This window comes from Aegilops tauschii, chromosome 7 (assembly GCF_002575655.3).
Source record: "Aegilops tauschii subsp. strangulata cultivar AL8/78 chromosome 7, Aet v6.0, whole genome shotgun sequence".
In the NCBI taxonomy this organism is placed as follows: domain Eukaryota; kingdom Viridiplantae; phylum Streptophyta; class Magnoliopsida; order Poales; family Poaceae; genus Aegilops; species Aegilops tauschii.
The window spans coordinates 447,856,148-447,866,633 of NC_053041.3; positions in this window are offsets into that span (position 1 = coordinate 447,856,148).

The window sequence follows — 10,486 nt, forward strand, 5'->3', positions numbered from 1 at the left end:
TCATACACGGTGGGCGGCAAAACAAACTCGACTCAGCCGAAATCGATGTAGGCAAATATTTTCAATAGGGGCAGGTTTGTAACTTCACTCAGACGTGACACAACCGCCCTACCTGTCAGCCCCGTTCATACACCGTGGGCGCCAACCACCCTCTCCTCGCCCGAAATCGCTCTGGGCAAATATTGGCGAGATGCGAGATTATCGTCGTATCCCCAACCGACGAGACGTCCAAATTTTAAACGGGGGCGAAGTTCGTAACTTTCCCATATTTCAGACAGGCGCGTCCCAAAAACATGGTTCCCCGTACCTCTCCCTCCATTTTCCCATTCATACACCGTCCGCGCTAGAACACCATCCCCACACCAGCCTCCATCCGCCACCCCATCCATCGCCGCCGTCCTCCACCCCATCCGTCGCCATTGTCCTCCACCATGCCGGAGCACCTACCAAGAACGCGTCGTCCACTGCTAGAGATGGACGTTTCTCATCCACGGCGACGGACCAAGAGCCTTGCATCACGTCCTCTCGCTTCATCGGCGCCGTCGTCCTCTTTGCCGGGGCCGCTCACACGACCTTCTCTTCCACCGCAACGGGACTTATCCCCCAATGCACCCGTCTACCGTCGCAGATCTGCTTCAATGCCACCGATAGCCATCACACCCCCGATGCCTACACGGCACCGCAAGAGAGGTGGTACTTCATATCTCCTCAACTTTTTGATCTCAACCAGAAAATAGATCTTAACTTGGTTACTCTACTTTCTTTTCAGCTCTTAGAATTTAGTTCTTAGTCGAAGCAAACAATGGCTGCTAAATATCATTTCTCCGGTTTCCCCCTTTAATGATCACTATACGGTCAGAATACGTGCTTCGTGTCATAATAGCACTGCTCCACCCATCAAGCTAAACAAGCTTAGTTGTTCAAATACGAATCTGATATTATTAAAACAGAGTCGTTTAATTGGTCAGCTAAATGTTCCTAAATTAGTTTCAAAAATGCATGTTCGCCGCTCGGGTGTGTATCTCTACAGGGTGCCCACGGTGGGCCGGCCCACCCTAGGATTTTGGGTCGTCCCAGGCCCCGATTCCCCTCGGTTCTGCTGCGCGCTTCCGATCTCTACTCGCCCCCAGCCGCCTGCCTCGCCGGTGACTTGCCATCCCCGGACGACATGACTCTAGGAGGAGACGCCGGACTAACAAGAGGTCAGGAGCCGCTCGCCCAACAGCGTCACCGCTGCCCGGGCATGCCGCCGTGCCTACCTTCCCAGTCCGTTCAGGGCTCAGGCGTGCAGCACCCACTAAGCCAACCCGATTTATCCTGAGATACGTCCTCAACACTCAGCAGCCACTCCTCATCACCCATTTTCTAATTGATTCATTACTCATTAGGCAGGACTGTCATTAGGGTTTGTTGTGTGCTCAGTGCTACCTACACTTAATGGTTCAGATGTATTTCGGTAATCTTTAGTACCTATAAAGTTCACAGGGTTTTCAAAATTCCGGCCCTAGGAACAGACACTAGTCATTTCAGATTGTTGGTCGTACTGACATTGACCCAGATTACTACTGCAAGCCAGGTTTGTTGACAATTTTACTTGTCTTTCTTACTCATTCGATATAATATCCAATTATTTACGTCGATTAGTTGAAAACAATAAGTGCTAGACAAACTTCTTGATTCAGATTTTGGACGGTCTCTTACTGACGTTACAATTCTGCATACTTGTCCTAGTAAGCTCACAAGTAAATGATTGATTCACTACATCTATGCTTGCCTTGTCATATTTGTTTTCAATATTCTTTTAGGGTGGACCACCCTGTTTCTAAATACTACAACCGTAGACATGAGTGAATAGTATTTCTCTATGTGATCTCTTCCATCATGTGTGGGCAACGAACACTGCATTGTATAGAAAGAAAGTGTCATTTCCAGCTTTTACATATACTTGCTTTGTGTCCCACTACCAACACTCCACCCTTGAAGCTAAACATTATGCCACTCATAATTCCTTAGTTTATTTGTTCAAATAAGAATTTCATATGATTCTAATGTTCCTACTTCAGTTTTGAAATGTGTGTCTGCCTGTTATAGAGACATAAGGGGTTTGTATTTTTGTGTGTGGTCTGGTCAGCACGGTTGGGGGTGAACTTTGCATATGCAGGGGTTTATAGGGAGACACTCTTCGAGTTGAATCCGCAATGCATTCCATAGATAATCTGACTACTTTTTATGTTTTCGTGAATCTCAGATTCTGAACAGCATCATAATGATTATGAGCTTGCGCGCATGAAAAGAATAAAGCAAAACAATGCCATGGCTGTCAAACTTGGCATTAAGGGACTGAAATCAAGTCTGGATGCAATGCAATGCAAACACTCTCCACCTACAGATTCGTGCTCAGAATATGATCCTAACAGTGATTCTGAGCTAGAGGGAGACCTAAGTCAATGTAGCTCCCTAGTGGAGGAGTCAGAGGAAGATGCGCTATCTTATTCACCCATCAAGGTGCTTGCTCTAACTTTCCAAGGTTATATTGGTCGCACATATCTTGCAACTGATGCTTTGCATTGCTTCTACTTTGTTGAGCTGCCATTAGCTTAGTTTACACATCGTGTATGTGAATACGCCCTGCCTATCCATTTTCAGTACATATTCCATCTGTCATCATACAATATTTATCCATTCAAATGTTGTTCTTGTGTATCAGACGTTCAAAAGGAAGAGGGCGATTGCTGATCGTGGAGGAGCACAAGCAAAGTATTTGGAAAAGGTAGTGGCACCTGATAAATCAAATAGCCCATTAGGTGTAGTTGCAATATCACCTGACCCACAAAACACCCCAACTCTAGCAGACTCTAGCCCTACTACACTGGTCATTTCTGATGCCCCAACTCAGCAGACCTCAACTGCAGCAAACATTATGATTATGCCAGTTGACATAGCACCAGCTCTACGACGCAAAACCCCCATTCCAGCAAAGAGTACACCAAATCCAGTTGCCAAATCCCGTTTCGAACCAGAGAGAGCCCCAATTGCAGCAAATAGGACCCCTGTTCCATTTCTTCCCAGTTTAGAAGACAAAGCTTATATTGTTGTCAGGAACTTTGTGCGCATCTTTCCTTCATGGAAAGATTATACCGTAGACACAGAGCAATTTCCAGTCTTCCTCCGCAACTTACGCGTAAGTAATGTACTAATGTTATTCATGGTCATTACTACATATGTTTCTGCTGACAGAAGACACAAGATTTCATTCTTTTAAATAGGCGAGGACCAAACTGGATTGTGAAGACGAGCAAGGGTTGGTTGTGCTTTTCAAGCACTCGTTGATGAACCTATCGTTCCTACGTGAGGCAAGCGCACTTCGATGGCAAGCCTCTAAACGAAATTTCTGTAAAGTCTCCGGTGCTACATTTATCCGACGGTGACTGGAATAATCTTGTTACACATTGGTCTCGGCTGCAGCGTAAGGTACTGTCTATGATATCACATCACAATTTGAACTACATTTCTGCATTTGCCTTAATGTCTCACTTGTACGAAAACTGTTAGCAGAAGAACATTCATTCTCAAGGGACCACAGAATCTCGCAACTATACTGCACACTGCATTGCTCTTGTGAGTACCTCTTGCCCTGTATGACCATACTTACTTTCATAGCTGTTTGATTATGTAGCATCACTGCACATGTTAGCCTCGTTATCGTCCGTTTGGTGGACATTATAAGATCCGTATGGACTCTTACATAAATTTAGAATCAACCCAATGCTTTTGAAGAGGTTTAGCTCTGCAGCCCTCTTGTAAGGACTGAACGTCGTCTATCACTGTAGTTACATTAACAGCTACTCCCTCCGTCCCATAATATAAGGACGTTTTGTACAGTACACCAGTGTTCAAAACACTCTTGTATTATGGGAAGAGGGATTGGTTCATTGTGTAGCATTCTGCATCTTATCTCCCTCACCCACCATTTACTAAAAACGATCAGATCTATATTTAATCTTACCAAAAAAGTAGAATACACAGACAATGCCAGTGCAGAAGTGTAGCCCATTGCTCTTGTTAGTACATTTTGTCCTGTAACGCTTGTACTTCCAGGGATTGGTAGTTGATTATGTAGCATCAATCTGCATCTTATCTTCATTATCCTCTATCCCTTCCAGTATTATCATATCTATAATTACTCTCTACAAAATGTAGAGTACAGGCAATGCTTATGAAGAAGATTATGTGCTGAAATTCTTGAGTTATCCTTCCCATGACATGGAGAAGGGCATTATAAAGCCGGTGTTAACTGTTAATGTAAGTCAGTCCTTCTAAAGCCTTTATCCTCAACTGCTGTTTAATTTGCTCATACTCCCTATCGTTTACTGCTGTTTAGTTTGCTGTTTCTACCAAAATGCATGTTCGCAAGAACCGTAAGTTCTAAGTTTTACTTGTAAAACCAAATTCCTTATTCATACCATGCACATTACTCAATACTCCCTATATGTATGCTTGTTTTTGTGGATCTATAATCCAGTGTGTGGTGAAGCAGCCCACGTTTGCACCTTGTCATCTCCTGTTTTATCTTACTGATGTGGCTGATGATATGAACAACATGCCATGCACATTAACCAAAATAGATACAATGATTTTCTTTGCCCTTCATCTATGCTTGTTATGTTGACATGGTAATCTGGTAGTGTGGTGAAGCTCCCCGGATTATGAACAATGCCAAATTATGCTATTGATATTTTGAACTTACTCTTTATTTTCTAATTTGAAATTGGATGGAATTGACAGCACAGTTATCATCTTTGTTTATACACGTGCAAAACATGTCATCTCTCTACTTTGTTTCTGGGTGATATGCCTGATGGCATGCACAAGTCTGCTGAAGGTTGTGAGACAAACCCAACATATATTGCAGCAAAGAAGGCAAAACATCTTGAAGATAGCGAGACAACCCCAAAGTCTTGTCTTGATGCAGTCTTCAAGTTACTTGAGACTAGCAGTTAGACAAGCTCATAGAATTCGTTGTCTGAATCAATTCGAATTACTCAGTCCCAAGTTCTAGCAGAAAGGCATTCTGCAACTCAACTTCGACTTGAAGTCCTATCTCTAAGAAAGATTGCAGAGAACACCAATGAGAACCTCATCGCTAAACAGCTACACCTGGAAGCTATGACCGACATGCTAGGCTGGTCTCACAGCCTTGCTCAGCAGCTTGCGCAGCAGTTACCGCACAAGGCTAACCTTTCTTGAACTGTCTTGGAAGTGGTCTCGGTTCAGTATTATTTTGTTACGCTACAATGGTGCCCAGTTTTTGTAATCTGCTTCTTCGTTGCGCTTTATGATTACTGGTGGCGAACTTCGATGCCCAGTGGATGTAATATACCATAAATCCTTTATTGTATAGTGTAGGTTTATTCTTAGTTACTATGCCGTAATTTCTTTATTGTATAGAGTAGGTTTGTTCTTAATTCCTACTAGTTACTGCCATTATTCGCTATCTGAAAAAAAATCAAATGTAGTCGACCGGGCCGAAACATTCGCCTCTAACGGGCCTGGTGTTTAGCGGGCCACAATTCGGCCAGCGTGCATCTTTCTTGGGCCCGAATGATTGGGGCCTTCACACTTTGCGCGAGGCCCACAACTTACACTGGCCTATATTTTAGTTGGGCCTTTTGTGGACCTAGCACTTAGTTTGGCCCAGGTCACATTGGGCCATTAACAGGCTGAATATTGTACTGGCCTGTTACGACCCAGATGAAACCATGGGCCTTTAGCAGGCCGAAATGCATGTTGGGCCTCAATTTTCACTAGTCGTCGACGGGCCTTCAGCAGGCTGAAATGTAGACCGGGCCTTTTTGGGCCCAGTTATATCACGAGCAGTTACCAGGCCGAAACATATCTCGGGCCTTAGTTGGCCCACTGATATCATGGGCCTTTAAGAGGCCAAAAGCTTAGTACAGACATCAACGGGCCGAATTATGCGACAGGCCTTTAACAGGCCCAAAGTCACGTTGGGCTTAACTGTTGCCACCTTTATCACGGGCCGTTAGTGGGCCCGATGTCCCGTCGGACCATATATGGCCCATGGGAAGCACGGGCCATTCCCAGGCCGAAAGTCACATCGGGCTGAAATGGGCCCATGTCTACATCGGGCCTCTAACAGGCCGAAAGGCACTGGGCTGTAATTGGGCCCAAATATTCGGCGAACAATTAACGGGCCATATCTGGCTTCGGGCCGTAAATGGGCCCAAATATTTGGCGAACAATTAACGGGCTAGATCTGGCTTCGGGCCGTAAATGGGCCTTTTGAAAGGATCGAGAAGAGGTGTCTGGAGGGGGGTGAATAGACTCTAATCAAGAAAAGTTGCAGTTTTTTAATCTCTTGAGTTGAAGTGGAGTATTAGCACAAGTTTAAGCATTCACAATACATATCAAGCAAGCATGCAAGCATACAAAGAGTATATGAGCAGCGGAAAGTAATGCATGCAAGTTGCAAGAATGTAAAGGGAAGGGATTGGAGTGTGCAAACACAATTTGGAGACACCGAGATTTTTTATCCGTGGTTCCGATAGGTGGTGCTATCGTACATCCACGTTGATGGAGACTTCAACCCACGAAGGGTAACGGTTGCGCGAGTCCGCGGAGGGCCCCACCCACGAAGGGTCCATGAAGAAGCAACCTTGTCTATCCCACCATGGTCGTCGCCCACGAAGAACTTGCCTCACTCGGGTAGATCTTCACGAAGTAGGCGATCTCCTTGCCCTTACAAACTCCTTGGTTCAACTCCACAATCTTGACGGAGGCTCCCAAGTGACACCTAGCCAATCCAGGAGACACCACTCTCCAAGAAGTAACAAATGGTGTGTTGATGATGAACTCCTTGCTCTTGTGCTTCAAATGATAGTCTCCCCAACACTCAACTCTCTCTCATAGGATTGGATTTGGTAGAAATAAGATTTGAGTGGAAAGCAACTTGGGGAAGGCTAGAGATCAAGATTTATGTGGTTGGAATGGTCTTGACCTCAACACAAGTGTAGGTGGTTCTCTCTCAGAAAATATGTATTGGAAGTGTAGGCATGTTCTGATGGCTCTCTCCACGAATGAAGAGTGGGTGGAGGGGTATATATAGCCTCCACACAAAATCTAACCGTTACACACAAATCACCAAACTCGATGGGACCGAATCATGAAACTCGGTCGGACCGATTTGGTTCATAATGTGACCGTTAGGCATTTCGGTGGCACCGACTGGATCAACTCGGTGGGACCGATGTGCTAGGGTTAGGGTAAATCCAAAACTCGGTTTGACCGATTACTCAAACTCCGTGGGACCGATTTGGGTAATAAGTGAAACAGAATGTTGGCCAAGCAAACTCGGTGGGGCCGGTTGCAAATCTCGGTGGGACCAAAATTATTGCAACAGACAACAGAGAGTTTGCAAGCCCATCTTGGTGAGACCGTGTAACGCCCACGATGCGGCTATATCTCCCATGTGTCGAGGCACGACTTAGAGGCATAACCGCATTGTAGGTATTGTCGCAAGAAGGGTCATCTTCACACAATCCCATGTAATGAATAAGAATGGGATAACGAGAGTTGGCTTACAATCGCCACTTCACACAATATAAATTAATTCATACATCATCCAAAACCCACACATAGACTGACTACGGTCAAATACAAAAGAAAATAAGATAACCCCAAATGCTAGATCCCCGATCGTCCCAACTGGGCTCCACTACTGATCATCAGGAAAAGAAACATAGTAACGACCACGTTCCTCGTCGAACTCCCACTTGAGCTCGGTTGCGTCAACTGCACTGGCATCGTCGGTACCTGCAACTGTTTTGGGTAGAATCTGTAAGTCATGAGGACTCAGCAATCTCACACCTGCGAGATCAAGACTATTTAAGCTTATAGGAAAGGGGTGGTGTAATGAGGTGGAGCTGCAGCAGGCACTAAGCATATATGGTGGCTAACATACGCAAATGAGAGCGAGAAGAGAAGCAACGCAATGGTCGCGAAGCTAGAAATGCTCAAGAAGTGATCCTGAAACTACTTACGTTCATGCATAACTCAAACCGTGTTCACTTCCCGGACTCCGCCGAGAAGAGACCATCACGGCTACACACACGGTTGATGTATTTTAATTAATTCAAGTGTCAAGTTCTCTACAACCAGACATTAACAAATTCCCATCTGCCTCATAACCGCGGGCACGGCTTTCGAAAGATAATACCCTGCAGGGGTGTCCCAACTTAGCCCATTATAAGCTCTCACGGTCAATGAAGGATAAACCTTCTCCCGGGAAGACCCGATCAGTCTCGGAATCCCGGTTTACAAGACATTTCGATAATGGTAAAACAAGACCAGCAAAGCCGCACGAATGTGCCGACAAATCCCGATAGGAGCTGCACATATCTCGTTCTCAGGGCACACCGGATTGTCCAAGCTTCCGATAGGCGAGCCCAGAGTTGCCCCTGGTGGCCACCAGCGACTGACAGGTTGGACCAATACTCAGAGGAGCACTGGCCCGGGGGTTTAAATAAAGATGACCCTCGGGCTCGCGAAAACCCAAGGGAAAAAGGCTTAGGTAGGCAAATGTAAAACCAAGGTTGGGCCTTGCTGGAGGAGTTTTATTCAAGGCGAAATGTCAAGGGGGTCCCATAAATCACCCAACCGCGTAAGGAACACAAACTCAAGGAACATAATACCGGTATGATGGAAACTAGGGCGGCAAGAGTGGAACAAAACACCAGGCATAAGGCCGAGCCTTCCACCCTTTACCAAATATATAGATGCATTAATTAAATAAGAGATATTGTGATATGCCAAAATATCCATGTTCCAACATGGAACCAACTTCAACTTCACCTGCAACTAGCAACGCTATTAGAAGGGCTGAGCAAAAGCGATAACTTAGCCAAACAACGGTTTGCTAGGAAAGGATGGTTAGAGGCTTGACGTGGCAATATGGAAGGCATGATATAGCAAGTGGAAGGTAGCGCAGCATGGCAATAGAACGAACAACTAGCAAAGCAAAGATAGAAGTGATTTCGAGGGTATGGTCATCTTGCCTGCAAGGTTCTCAGAGTTGTCGAAAGCTTGATCCTCGTAAGCGTACTCAACAGGTTCCTCATTCACGAACTCGTCTCCCGGCTCTACCCACAGCAAGAACACAAGCAATGGAACCACAATCAATCACGGGAAATGCACAAACAACATGATGCAATACATTTATGATATGCGAGACATGATATGCAATGCATATGCGTGCTCCGGAAGAAAAAGGATGAACAAGGCAGTAACTTGGCAAATCAAGTATGCCACTGGAAAGATGAGATGATTTCGGTCGAAATCGATATAAAGATCACCGGAAACGGATGCACGGTTTGCAAATGGCAAGCAAAACAAGAATGACACGGATCTGCGATTAACAACATGATAGCACTTAATATACATCAAGTAACTACGCTACAGCACCCTAACATAGCAACAAAGCATATGGCAGTGATCTACAGGAGATGCTTGACAAAAGATGAACACTGAGCTACGTCTAGATCACATAATAACAGGTTCAAACAAGCATGGCAAAAGTGCAAAAGATATCAGGTTAAAAGACCTGGAGAAAATACTGGACATGGCAGAAACAGCATCAGGTAGCAATGTTCAGAGCAAGAAAAACACATGCTACAGGAACTTAACATAGCAAAACAAGGCATGGCATAAATCTACTAAATGCATGGAACAAAAGTCCCTTACTGGCCATGAGCCAAAAAGGATCAGAAGATATGATGGCACCCATGTAAACATAGCAAGTTTCGTTACCAGGTTTCAGACTTAGCAGAAAACAGAGCATGGCATTAACAGAAATTATGAGAGCATCTTGGTGAGCTTGAATCACTCATCAAAAAGCACTGAATGACAAAACAAGCATACCTACAGCAAGATGGCATGTTTATGAAGCTATCCATGGCAAAAGAAAATACATAGCATGTATGGATCAACTACAACAACCTTGGCAATATTGAATATCATGTTAACATTCTGCCAGAAATATTTTATAGCAAAAGTAGAGCAAGATAAAGACATGCTAGGGCACTCCAAAATTGCAAACAGGGGCATGGATGGATAGAGAACAACTATATATACAAAACATCCTTACTGACCATACTCAAAATAAGCATGGATCTCACTGTAGCCACATGGATACATGGCAACAAAATAACAGCAGTAACAGACAGTGAAAATCCTAAGTCCCTGAAAAAAGAAACATCACGAAGCCTAGTTTGCATGCTTGTGGTGGTCACCACATAGATCACAAAAATACATGGCATACACCTCTGTAAATATGGCATGGCCTAGATCAAAACACCTGTAGAGCTCATGCACAAGATGCACATATCAATTGCAACAAAAATAACAAATCACCAAGTTTTGATAAGTAACAGCAGTAAACAACACATAGCACTCTTGCACCAGAGATTCG